This window comes from Musa acuminata, chromosome BXJ1-11 (genome assembly GCF_036884655.1).
Source record: "Musa acuminata AAA Group cultivar baxijiao chromosome BXJ1-11, Cavendish_Baxijiao_AAA, whole genome shotgun sequence".
Lineage (NCBI taxonomy): Eukaryota > Viridiplantae > Streptophyta > Magnoliopsida > Zingiberales > Musaceae > Musa > Musa acuminata.
The window spans coordinates 14,136,987-14,151,797 of record NC_088337.1 but is presented as its reverse complement, the minus strand read 5'-3'; positions in this window follow the sequence as shown (position 1 = coordinate 14,151,797).

Here is a 14,811-nt window from a genome sequence, read left to right as displayed (position 1 = left end):
GCTCAGAATTAAATGGTTGACGACATTAGGTGATATTTTCTGGAATTTTATGAAACTAATTATGAAATTTTACAGTAAGGAGAAACAGGTGACATTGCACGGGAAACGTGGGGGCGACATAACAACGATTTGCACACAACAAATGGAGAATGTTTTGCATAAAGCATACAGTGGCTTTTTGGTACAACTTGAGCAGCAAACTAAGGGAGAGCCAATAGAATTTGAAAATCCAAATCTACTTCCTTTGCTTGCTGAATTTTCAAATATATTTGACGAACCGTGCAACCTACCTCTTACCCGTCGGCATGATCATTATATAACGATTCTTCCAGACAAATCTTCAGTAAATACTTGGCCATATCAGTATCTACATCTCCAGAAGGATGAAATAGAAAGGATTATAAAAGAGATGCTCGAAACAGGAGTTATTCGGCCGAGTTGCAACCTCTACTCTTCACCGGTGCTACTTGTACACAAGAAGGACGGAACATGGTGAATATACGTTGATTACCAAGCTCTCAATGGCATAACTATCAAGGATAAATACCCTATTCCAGTACTAGATGAATTGCTATATGAAAGGGAGCACAAATCTTCACAAAGATGGACCTTTGATTCGGGTATTATCAAATACGAGTGTACGAAGAAGTCATACCGAAAACCGCCTTTCGAACACACAACGGCCACTAGAAATTTTTACTTTCTTCAACAAAAGTTGGGATATCTTGGGCATATCATATCAGAGGAAGGTGTGATGGTGGACCCCTTCAAAATTGGAGCAATGCAAAACTGGCTGACCCCGAGAAAAATAAAATTGCTATATGGCTTTCTGGGTTTAACAGGCTACTACCGCAAGTTCGTGAAAAACTATGGAAAGATCTGTGCACCACTTACTTCCTTACTGAAAAAAGATGTCCTCCAATGGTTGGACAGAGCCTCCACAGCCTTCGACAAACTTAAGGCAGCCATGACGACAACGCCGGTGTTAACACTACCAGATTTCAACCGACCCTACATTATTGAGGCCGACACATCTGGAGTCAGAATTAGAGTCATTCTCATGCAAGATGGTCGAACACTTGCATATACTAGCAAGGCATTATCTCCCTCCTATCAAAATAAGTCAACATATGATAAGGAGATGCTCGCCATTGTGCGCGCAGCAACGCGGTGGAGACCCTACTTGATTGGTCGACGATTTCAAATTAAAACCGACTAAAAAAGCCTTAAGTACTTTTTGGAGCGAAAGATATCATCCCCTGAGCAGCAAAAATGGGTAACAAAACTTCTTGGATTTGATTATGAAATAACTTACAAAAGGTGGAAAGAGAATATTGTTGCAGATGCGCTTTCGCAGCTACTTGAGCAAGCTGAATTTTCGATCATTTTACTTCCAACCAGCGACTTCCTTCAGGATATTAAGATGGAATGGCAGGAAGATTTGGAGACCAGTAAGATACAAAAAAAATTAGAGGAAGCACCAAGCTCCGTGGCTCATTACAATCGGGACTCAAAAGAATTATGCTATAAGGGACACATTATGCTTGTGACAAATTCTACTTGCATCTTCAAGAGCAGATTTTGGACAAAGTTATTCCATATGCAGGATACTAAATTGAAAAAGAGTACGACATATCACTCACAAACCAACAGCCAGACAGAAGTTTTAAATAGGTGCTTGGAGACAGCCCAAAGCCACCCACCAAATAGGACTACCCAAAGAGAACTCCAGACCCAGCCAAGTGCCATTATTGATCGACGGATCGTGACTCGACGACGATGACCCACTAATGAAGTGCTAATACAGTGGGCGAACCTACCAATAGAAGATGCCACTTGGGAGAACTATGACGACTTGAAGATCAAATTCTCAGAATTCACGAATCATCAGCCTCGAGGACAAGGCTGATTTGAAGAGGGCGGGTCTGTTAGGACTCTAGCTTGGAGAGTCCTAATTGAGAGGGACATTCATGTAAAACTATTAGGACTCTAGCTAGGAGAGTCCTAATTGAGAGGGACATCCATGTAAAACTGTTAGGACTCTAGCTAGGAGAGTCCTAATTGAGAGGGACATTCTGTTAGGAGGTGTTTTCTTAGAGAAGAATTAGGAGTTGTAAGGGAATAGGAGTCTTGACTAGGAGTCCTATTAGGAGTTGGTTAGAAGTAAGAGTCTTAAGTAGGAGTCCTATTAGGAGTTAGGGTTTAGAAGCCCTATAAATAGTCATGTATTCCTTCTCTTTTGATAAGCAATAGATGAATCTTTTCTGCAGCCTTTGAGCAGCAACTTGGAGGGAGGAACCCCTATAGAGTTCCAAGGAGGCCGATCCCCTAAAGAGATCAACCCCAAGTTTAGAATCTACAAGGGTTCTACTAACTTTCTTTTTAGGATTACAAATCAAACAACTTATTGATGGTATATTTCTTAACCAATCCAAATATACATTAGAATTGTTAAAACGATTTAACATGGATAATTCAAAAGCAATAAACACCCCTATGAGTACTGCGACTAAGTTAGATATGGATGAAAATAGTGAAAATTTCGATCAAAAAACATATAGGGGAATGACAGGTTGTCTACTCTACCTCACCGCGACTAGACTAGATATTATGTTTAGTGTAGGACTTTGCGCTAAGTTTCAATCTAATCCTAAATTATCCCATCTGAAGAGTGTTAAAAGAATATTTAGGTATCTTAAAGGAACTCCAAATTTAGGATTGTGGTATCCAAAATCTGAAAAATTCGATCTAATAGCTTATGCAGATGCCGATTTTGGCGGATGCAGAATATATAGAAAAAGTACATCCGGAACATGCCAATTTTTAGGACATGCACTTGTTTCTTGGACTTCCAAGAAACAAAATTCAGTTGCACTATCTACGACGGAAGCCGAATATATTGCTGCAAGTGCATGTTGTGCACAAGTCGTTTGGATGAAAAATACATTAAAAGACTATGGAATTCACTTTAAAAACATTCCCATAAAATGTGATAATACTAGTGCCATATGTCTTACTAAAAATCCAATTCTGCACTCTAGAACTAAGCACATCGACGTTAGGCATCATTTCATACACGATCATGTCCTTAACAATGATGTTGTTCTAGAATTAATTGACACAAAGCATCAATTAGCAGATATATTTACAAAAGCTTTGAACGAAGATCAATTTGAATTCATTAGAAGGGAATTAGGCATGTTAAATTGTCCCTAAAATGAGCTTCACGAAAAATGACTCGTCCTTTTCCTTTCTTTTGTAGATTTGATTTCTTCCTTCTTCTTCAATTCAAAATGATCCATTAAAGTATAACTTATGATCTTGAGGGAAGAAGCTAAACAAAAGGGAGGAAGAAAATTTTTTTTCTTTCCTCCGCGGGATGCCAGCGGTGGCACCACTAGATCCGACGGTTGCACCGCCTGGCGCTCGGGCGCCAGGCGGTGACACCGCTCGGTTTGGCGGTGGCACCGACCGAGCGACCCTTATTAACCCGAGGGGTTAGAGCCGGCGGTGACACCGCCCCCAACCTGAAAAAAAGGCTCTTAAAACCCTCTCCCATTCCCTCTAACCCTCATCCTAACTCTTAGAAGCATTGGAGAAGGATTCTTGGTGGTACAAGCTTTCCATCTCTCAACATAATCTCCATAAGGTAACACTTGAAATCCCTCTTTTTGGTATCCCATTCCCTCTTTTCTTTCCTCTTTCCCTTGCTTATTTTTCACAATTTCATCATCATCTTGTCTAGATAATGGCTCCTAAAAGATCAAAAGGAAAAAGGATTGAAGGAGATTCATTTGACCATGATCTTTTTAGATCAAAAGAGGTAGCCCTTAGCTTTCCAAAATTTGAAACACGATGTATCCATAAGGGAAAATACGTTGATCTGGATGAACTAGAGGACTTAGAACCCATTAGGTGGTTTGCACACCTAGAAGCTCTACCTCTACTACAAATAGATGAACCAATCTATCCGCAATTAGTTAGATTGTTCTATGCCAACCTATATGAGGACAACGATAGCCTAAGCACTTACCTTCTAGGAATACCCATTAGAATATTTGACAGCACTATTTGTGAGCTAATTGGCATAACTGAAAAAGATAGGGGATGCTATTTTAAAGGTAAATGGGACGTCAACACAATAGGAGCAACCTATACCGAAGCCGTAGAAACAGTTTTTGCAAATCCAAACCTTGATTTCCTACCCAAGAGCTGTGAACACTTACTGCCTTTCAACTCTAAAATTCTTCATCACATTATCACAAGCATCATATTCCCCAAACAATTTCATCTTGATGAAATAAGTCAAATAGAGATAAGAACCATGTATTGGATTATGACCGGTCAGCATAATTGTTTTGGGTACTTAATTCGCCAACACATGCAGGATATTATGGCTAAAGATACTATATTGCCATATGGGAGGTTAATCACTAGATTTCTTCATGCCTATGACATTTGCATTCCACCCGATGAAGAATCTATTCAAAATGATCGATATAACATAATAAATAAAAACCTACTGAAAAGACTTAGGTGCACTTTTAGCAATGGCATATGGGTTAGGCAGCCTAGAAGGACGGATCCAATTCCTCCACCAAAAGAACACCTCGAAACACCAATTCTTATGGGAAATGAATCTCCTCCTCTTAGTCCCTTTGGCGCAGCACCTTCAGCTCCTGTTTCCTCCTTTGAAGATCTCATCATGGCGGAACTGTCTCAGATCAAATCACAGCAAGAACAAATTCAAAATCAACAAGTTGAAATTTTGAAGACATTACGACAAATGAATGAAAAAATAGATATCATGTATCAGCACTATGGATTACCTCCTAAGGATTAAATTGATGTATCTTTTTATTCTGTTCTGTTTGCTTTTAACAACAAGTTCAAAGTTTGTCATCGATTGAACGATAACTGATCCTTCCTTTTAGATAACTACTGTTTTGATCTGCATAAATGATGATGTCTTTTGGATAAACTATTTCTGGCAAATTTGAATGATGAACTTTGTTTGCTATTAAATGCTAAACCTTTTTTTTATGATCATCAATTAGCTGGCTTGTCTTTTTTTGTTGATGACAAAGGGGGAGAAGTGATGACTAAATGATGACTTATATGAATTACAAAAACTTGTGTGATATGAATGTCTTATATGCCTTGCAAAATCCTTGAAAATATCGCAAGATTGATTGATCATATTGAAGGCATGCCTTACATTTACATTATGAAATTCATGTTGAAAATCTTTATCTTCTATCGTAGTAAAAATTGTCTCTTAACATGATTTTCATCGAAGTTTTGTATTTACTATTGCTTAATGAGAATGACGATAAGTTCTACGGTTAGAACTTATCGGTTTATGCTTGAATTCTATGGATGGAATTCAAGTGTTTTCATCTTCTCATAATATGGCATATAGATAGGGGGAGTTATATTTAACTCCGTCATCAATTGATTGTCATCATCAAAAAGGGGGAGATTGTTGAATCTCGGATTTTGATGATGAAATCAATTGATGGGTTAATTGATCTAATCCATATTATTGAGTTAAGTGTGCAGGATTAACTACGATAACTAGAAAATACAAAGCAAGAATACCGGAGTCAAGATCGATGGACGTTTAAGAGTCCGAAGAATCGTCGGAGATGTTGCCGGAACCAACCGAGAAGAAATCGGGAACCTATCGGAATTTTCGGAAGTTTGCCGAAGAGATCGTCGGAGGTTCACGGAGATCACCAGAAGGCTCGGCTACTCATTAAAGTCATCACAAGATCGGGAGCTTGATAGGAGTCCGTTGGAAGAAAGTTCGTCGGAAAGCTCGCCGGAACAAGACTCGACGTTCGCGGTTGAAAACTTGCTTAGGATGTGTTTTGTTATGTAGTTCACTTGTAATTAGGATTAGGATTAAGAGATAATCCTATATCCTGGTTGGGGGCCAACTGGGCCCAAAGTCAGATTTGGTTTGGGCTAAAATTAAGCCAAACCAGTGAACCGGAGAGCCAGGCGGTGGCACCGCCTGGTTGGGCGGTGGCACCGCCCACCACCCGAGAGCTGGGCGGTGACACCTCCTGGGCTGGGCGGTTGCACCGTCCAGCACCCGAGCGCTGGGCGATGACACCGCTTGGCTGGGCGGTGGCACCGCCAGCATCGGGAACCCAAAGAGAACTCAAATTTTGGAGCCCAAATTTGAATCCTCTTGAGGCCTATAAATACCCCTCAAATCTCAACTGAGATTATAACTTTTGAGAAGCATTTTGATTGAGAGAAAAGTCTTAGAAAGTCTTAGCAAGTCTTGTATTCAATTTGCTAAAGAGTTCTCCTCCTTCTTTCTTATTGAAAATTTGTAAGAGGTTGAACTGTTTGTAAAAGGTTGTAAGAGGGGTATTTACCCTTCCATTTCAAGAGATTTGCTAGTGGAAGGTGGGAGCCTCATCGAAGAGGGGCCTCGCAAGTGGATGTAGGTCATTTGACCGAACCACTCTAAAATCGACGTAATCTCTGGTTTGCATTTCATTATTGCTGTTTACATTACTGCAAACCTTCTTACATGCTTTAGTTCCTTATTACCTTTGCTGCGCAACTTTAAGAATACGCCTTCAAGTTAAGCTTTTCAAGTTCCGTTCTTATCGTACGAAAGATTTTTCTAAAATCGAAGTTTTAATCCGCTGCACTAATTCACCCCCCCTCCCCTCTTAGTGCCGCTCCGATCCTAACAATTGCCTCATCAAATCTTATGTTTCAACTTCGGGAAGCTTCCTTTAGTCTATAAATGGATCTAAGCAACCTACACACCTTATCTGGGTAGTTCTTGGACACGAATCCCTCAGGTTGCATCATATACACCTCCTCCTCGAGGTTCCTATTGAGGAATGCAGTTTTCACATCCATCTGCCAGATCTCATAATCATAGTGTGCTACAATAGCCAATAGAATTCTGATGGATTTTAGCATTGCTACGGGTGAGAAGGTTTCGTCGTAGTCAACACCTTGCCTTTGACGATACCCCTTAGCCACTAGCCTTGCTTTATAGGTCTCTACCTTTCCATCTACTCCGATCTTTTTCTTAAAGATCCACTTGCAACCGATGGGTACAATACCTTCGGGCGCATCAACTAGGTTCAAACCTTATTAGAGTACATAGAATCCATCTCAGAATTCATGGCTTCTTGCCACTTCCCGGAGTCTATACTCATAATAGCCTCCTCGTAGGTTTGAGGATCAATATTCTCAACATCCTCTCCTCTAATATGTCCTACATATCTCTCAGGAGGATGGGATACTCTATCAGACCTACGTAAAGTTGAAACTTGTGTATTAGGTACCTGAACAGACTCGGGCTGTAGTGTGGTGCTTGAGCTTGGTTCTCCAACCTCGCTCAACTCTATCATTCTCCCACTGTCTCCGCCAAGAATGTGTTCCTTCTCAAGGAACAATGCTCTCTTAGCTACAAAGACCTTTTAGTCCTCGAGATGATAGAAATAATACCCACAAGTTTCCTTGGGGTATCCCACAAATTTGCATCGCTCTGTCCTTGATTCTAACTTATTGGGGTTGTTTCTTTTAACGTGGGCAGGGCAGCCCCAAATCTTAACAATCTTAAGATTAGGCTTCTTCCCTTTCCATATCTCATATGGTGTAGACACTACCAACTTAGTTGGAACTCTGTTCAGAAGGTAAGCTGCGGTTTCTAGGGCATATCCCTAGAATGAGATGGGTAGGTCAGCGAAACTCATCATGGACCGTACCATATCTAATAACGTACGATTTCTCCTTTCAGAGACACAATTGAGCTGAGGTGTATAAGGAGGTATCCATTGGGATAATATCCCATGGTCCTTGAGGAACTGAGTAAACTCTGTACTTAAGTACTCACCTCCTCGATCTGATCGAAGAGTTTTGATACTCTTTCCAATCTGGTTCTCCACCTCATTCTTATACTCTCTGAATTTCTCAAAGGCCTCGGACTTTTACTTCATTAAGTACACATATCCATACCTTGAGAAATCATTAGTAAATATAATGAAGTAAGAGTAACCTCCAATGGCATGAGTTGACATGGGTCCACATACATCACTATGTATGAGTTCCAACAACTCAGTGACTCTCTCTCCAGTTCCACTAAATAGAGAGTTGGTCAGTTTTTCACGAATGCAAGGCTCATAAGTTGCATATGACACATAGTCGAATGGATCTAGATATCCATCATTTAGTAACTTTTGAATCCTTCTTTCATGGATGTGACCTAGCCTACAATGCCACAGGTATGCACTGTTCAACTCATCTCATTCCCTTTTGGACACATTTACATTCATGATATGTGGAGTAGTGTCTAACATAAATAAACCATTATGCAATGTTCCTTTCGTGATGATCTTATCATCTAAAAATATCGAACAACCATTGTTCTCAAAAATAAATTTATATCCACTAACTGTTAAACATGAAATGGAGATAATGTTTTTGATAATAGAAGGAACAAAATAACATGCATCTAATGCAATAAAAGCTCCACTAGGCAGATGTAGGGCAACCTCGCCAACAGCTACTACAGCAACTTTTGCTCCATTACCCATCTTGAGGTCCATCTCGCCTCTCTCTAGTCTCCTAGGCTTTGCCAGAACCTGCAACGAATTGCATATATGATAAGCACTACTGGTATCCAATACCCATGTGTTATCATAAGAGTCTGATAAATAGAGACTGATCATGAATGTACCTGAAGCTTCATCAAGCTTTTGTTTCACCCTTTCTGCAAGGTACTCTTTGCAGTTTTTCTTCCAATGCCCATCTTTACCACAATGGAAGCATTGGCCTTTGTCCTTTGCTGGGTCTTTCTTAGCAACCTTTGCTTTACCTGGTTTGCCCTTGCCCTTTCCCTTCTTAAGGGACCTTTCTACTTTCCTTTTCTTTTTGGTCTCACCAGTGTAGAGAACTGGCTTCTCTTTCTTAATAGTACTCTCTGCCTCCCTCAACATATTGAGGAGCTCTGGGAGAGTCACCTCAAGCTTGTTCATATTAAAATTCATTATGAATTGTGAAAAGGAATATGGTAGGGACTGAAGCACAATGTCCACACACAAGTTATCCTCTAGGACCATTCCTAGACCTGTGAGTTTCTCTATCCACTCAATCATCTTTAGGACATGGTTCTGAACCGGTGTCCCCTCAGTCATCCTAGCGCGGAAGAGGCTCTTGGATATCTCATATCGTTGAGTCCTTCCCTGTTCCTCAAACAATTTATGGACATGTAGGAGAATAGATCTGGCATCCATCTTTTAATGTTGTCTTTGTAACTCAGGAGTCATAGAGCCCAACATATAGCATTGAGCAAGAGTGGAGTCATCAATGTACTTCATGTAGCGAGCGATCTCATCCTCGTTTGCCCCTTCTTCGGGCGTAGGCATCACTATATCAAGGACGTACACGATTTTCTCCGCTGTGAGAATAATTCTCAAGTTACGGAGCCAATCCGTATAATTTGGACCAGTGAGGCGGTTGACATCAAGTATGCCACGTAAGGGATTTGAAAGCGACATTTTCTGAAAATAAAGATGCAGCAGAAATGAATAACATGTAGATTTTACAAGAAATAAACTATCAAGATATGGACTTCTATCTTAATATGCTCCCACTATTTTACTAACGAGTCACGCGACACCCTCAGCACGTGAAACGAAAGTCTCCGGCAGACTTCTAGTGGGGATTAGGATCCAATCAGCGTCTTAGTGTAACCTCAAGGGACTCGACCAATCACACTAAGCCTAAAAGGTAGGCAACTCTTGTCGATCACAACTCCTTGTGATTCTCGTCCTGTTCGGCCTCCGAATCACCATGGCCTCGAGGGACTCGACCAACCATGATGCTCAGTTAAGTCAACACCTTCGTTACAAGATGAGTCTGATTTGATGATATACCCTCGAGGGACTCGACCAAGCATACCATGCCCTCAGTGTTAGGATCGGAGCGGCACTAAGAGGGGGGGGTGAATTAGTGCAGCGGATTAAAACATCGGTTTTGATAAATCTTTCGTACGATGAAAAGCAATATCAATGGAAACCGATTTTAGAGGCTTCATAACTTAGAAGCGTATGGAAGCGTAGTGACTAAGTAAAGTAGTTTGCCGTATGTAAATTGTAACATCCCTCATTTCTGAATTTTCGTATAAGTTTCTAATTGTAATGTAAGTATCTATTTTAAATTTGATAAAAAGTCAAAGTATGAATCTGAGAACTTATTTATAAGAGTTGGAGGATTTGTTATAAAAAAAATCTGAGGACCTATATGTAAACCCTGAGGACAAAATGCACAAAAAAATACAAATCCCACCGTTTAAGCCTCTCTGCCTTTGTTCATAAGGAACCAGAGAAGGCAGCTACGTGGAAGCATAGGAGAAAGAAAGAAAGAAGAAGAGAAGAAAAAGGGGGAAGAAGAAGAAAAAAAAAAATTAGGGCTTTGAGGTTTGTTGCTCAAATCTTCTCATTTAGGGTTAAAATTCTCAAAGGCAAGTGTTCTAACCCCATCCTACAGAAGTATTAGTCTATGTTCCTATATTGATTCTGAAAGATTTATGCTTAGAACCTGATATTTCTCTCTTTGGACAAAAAACCAAGGATCTGAAATTTTTTCGGTAAACTGACGCCTATACACTTTTTCAGCTATAATTTTTAGCACCAAATGTGGATTTAGGCAGGACCTAGTTCGTTTGAAATTAGACTCTTATATCTTTCTTTTGACACTGATTTTGTAGATTTTGGACATTGAATACTTACCCAAACATCTGTTTCAAATGAGCCTATAGATGCTGCAGAACAGGGATCAAAATTTCTGACCTTTCGATACTAAAATACCTATAAGTCCCTGTTGGAAATTCTGATTTGTACCAAACTAACTTCGTCTGAAACTAGACTTGTAGACCTATCTTTTGACATATCGTTTGAAAAATTTGGAATTCAAATGCCTACCCTATTATCTGTTGAATCCGATCCTATGAATTCTGCAAAACAGTGATTGTGTTTTTGACCTTGTGTTACCAAATCAAAGGTAACTCCTTGTTGGAAACCATGATTCGTACGAAACTTATTTCAACAGAAAATAAATTTGATATATCTTTCGACAATAGCCTTCTTGAGGGTATTAGAGCATAATTGATAATCTGAAGTATTTGTTCAATGTGCCTCTTGAATTCTGCTAGAAATCGAGTTTTGGTCGATTTCGCGTATTTTGTTTCATTCGTTTGGAAATAGATTCCATTCAGTCCCCTTTGCTCAATTGAAGCTTATGTTAGTGCTTGAATTCTAGTTTGCTCTTGTCTGTAAATTATTTATATTCTTGAAACATTTTGTGTAATGTTTAAGCTATATCGCATTGACACGTGTAGGCACATGTATATCCCATTGTTCCGCATTTGCTTTCGATATGTGCCTATTCTAGTTTCATTCCTTTGGATATCAAATTCATCTAACCTTCTTATTTGAATTGAGCTATATATGATTGCTTGGAATCCATATATACTCTTGCTTTCATTTCATTCCAAATCTGAATATATTTGTGAGAGATTATTGCTTGCATCGTATTGACTCGTAAAGGCACATGTACATTTTGTTGTTCCGCATGTGCTTCCGATATATGCTATGTATTGTTCATACTTCCTTTTGTACTCTGGTGTTATGGGATAATGTGAAACTTTGCCAGAAATGGTAAAGGGAGTTATGCATAGAGCCTGCGATGCTCTGCCGGCCCCCTCTGACTTCACCTAGACGTGGGTGGTTGGAGCTCCCAAACATGGGAGACTTCTGTCTGGTGGTCATTCAGAAATGGATGAATCACAATCTGTCTATGGTCCCACTACACCCTCTGTATGTTTGATATGATATCCAGAGCTTTGGTTATGTGTTTCTGTACATGCTTTGGATAAGAATGATATGAATGCAACGTCAAAGACGACGTTTGAGCTTCTGTTTGGTATTTGTTATTGATATGCTCCGAAATGTTCCATACACCGTTGATATGCTTTGGAACATTTCATACGCCACTGATAAGCTCCGAAACATTTCATTTGTTATTTATATGCTCCGAAATGTTTCATTCATCGTTGATATGCTTCGAAATGTTCGATATGCCATTGATATGCTCCGGAACATTTCATACGCCATTGATAAGCTCCGAAATGTTTCATTCATTTTTGATATGCTTCAAAATGTTCCATATGCCGTTGATATGCTCCGGAACATTTCATACGCCATTGATAAGCTCCGAAATGTTTCATTCATTGTTGATATGCTTCGAAATGTTCCATATGTCGTTGATATGCTCCGGAACATTCCATACGCCATTGATAAGCTCCGACATGTTTCATTCATTGTTGATATGCTTCGAAATATTCCATATGTCATTGATATGCTCCGGAACATTTTATACGTTATTGATAAGCTCCGAAATATTTTATTTGTTATTGATATGCTCCAATTACTCTATGCCCCATCTGTTATGAACCAAATATGTATGATTGAAATGACAATTGTGATTCTGTACCTAATGATATTACGTTTATGAATTCTTATATTCTGCCTTGCATTTTGAAATTTTATCTCTTTGGAAATTGTCCTCTTTTTACATGGATATGTTAGTCACTTGTTGAGCTTTATATGTTCACCCTATTGTTGTATAAATTTTTCAAGATAGCTCGTCGCTTGCTTAAATGTTAAGATTGAGTTGAGGCAGTGGAAAGCTAAAAGATTTTGGGCAGATCTTTATTAGTATATATGTTTTTGTTGTATAAGCACACGCTGCATCTAATGAAATGTTGACGATGAATCTAAACTTGTGGATTTTGTATAAGTTTAAAGGACCTCTCATGTTTAAGATTCTAGAATGTTAAGATTAATTCGTGTAACGATATGAAAACACTTGTGAATTTATGTTGTGGTTATTATTTTGGTGAGTTGGGTTCAAATTTTATGAATCATCGAGCGATGTGTTATATGTTTATGAACTGCACAGGGTTTATAAATTTGTGAATTTATGTTGTGGTTATTATTTTGGTGAGTTGGGTTCAGATTTTATGAATCATCGAGCGATGTGTTGTATATTTATGAATTGCACAGGTTTTATAGATGTGAATTTGATAGAATGTTTTTCAGTGTCCTCAAATGTGTGTTTGGATCCTGGATTGGTTTGTGTTGAAAATTTTAATATCATGGATATTTTTGAGGGGCATGACAGAGGTGGTATCAGAGCATAGTTTGAGGATCACTGAAATATTTGATATGTTGACATGCAAAATATATTGAGGTCTAGTGAACTATAATGATCGGTGGAAATTTTCTTTGATTCATTTTAGGAATCTCGGATGATGAGAACATTTGATCCTCCTATTTCATTTGTTTCTGATTAATTTAGGAGAATGAAAGGGTTGATAGAGGATACTAAATCAGAGTAGCGCAATGAAAGCATGGTGGACCTAATTTCATTGGTGGTAGAAGAATGGATGATGTAAATAGAGAAGATATTTGACGTATAAAATTGTTCTGATGATCGAAAGATTTCTTTTGCCACCTTATATTGGAAGTAGAGGTTGATCATTAATGGCAACAATGAAAAAAAAAAAATTTGAAGATTAGTGGCAAGAATGATAAGGATAAGTTTACCAATAAAAATATGATTGAAAATGAATCTGAAAGTGATAACAAGAGGGTCAAGACATTTGGATTTGAAAAGGAAGTCACCACAAAAGGAAGTTAAATTATGAAACAAGTTTATGTTTGTGGGTGACTAGAGTCTATTTTACTTGTGGAAAGTTGGATCACGAAATAAAAGACTGCCCATTGAACAAGAAGAAAGAGTCACTGCCTCATAAATCATCAGCCCATGTCAGAGTGTATGCTATCACTGAATATGATTCTAAAACTTCTGAATCAGTGGTCAAAGGTATTATGCATGTTTATGAAAGAATGCAAATATTTGTTTGACCATGGGTCCTACCTACGATTTGATTCGTAACATGTTGCTTATCACTTGGGTATTCAACCTAGACCACTACATTATGTGATATATAAAATATAATCATTGGAGGTTCTTTGATAATGAACTTGAATCTGGTCCTCTTGTCTGATTTTTATTTGAGAACTTGAACTTTTGCTGATTTAGTTCTCCTAGAGATTTGGAACTTTGATATTATACTTGGTATGGATTGACTATCTTCTTATCATACCAATATGAATTGGTATATAACAAATGATCACTTTTTGTATATTTGATCAGTCGATCTTTTATTTTGAAAGTATTGGACATGATTTATCTCTTTGCCTAATGTATCCCAGAATGACTTGCTTGGATTACCTCCAAACGTGACTTTGCTTTTGATTTGGTCCTTGGGACAATCCCAATATCTAAGCCTCTCTACACAATGATATCATTTGAGTAAGTGGAATTAGAAAAGCAACTACAAGGACTATTAAGTAAGGATTTTATTTGGCTTAATATTTCATCATGAGGTGCTCCGGTGTTAGTTAAAAAGATAAAGGGAACATTGAGGCTTTGTATTGATTATGGACAGTTGAATCAGGTGACCATCAAAAACAAGTATCCCATACCCAGAATTGATGATTTGTTTGATCAACTACAGGGTGCACGAGTATTCTCTAAGATTGACCTGAGGTAAGGTATTATCAGTTGAAGATCAAGGAGGAGGATATTCCAAAAACAGTTTTCAAAACTTGATATGGTCACTATGAATTCTTGGTGACGTCTTTTGGTTTGACTAATGCCCCTGCAGCTTTTATGGAACTAATGAATATGATATTTCAACCG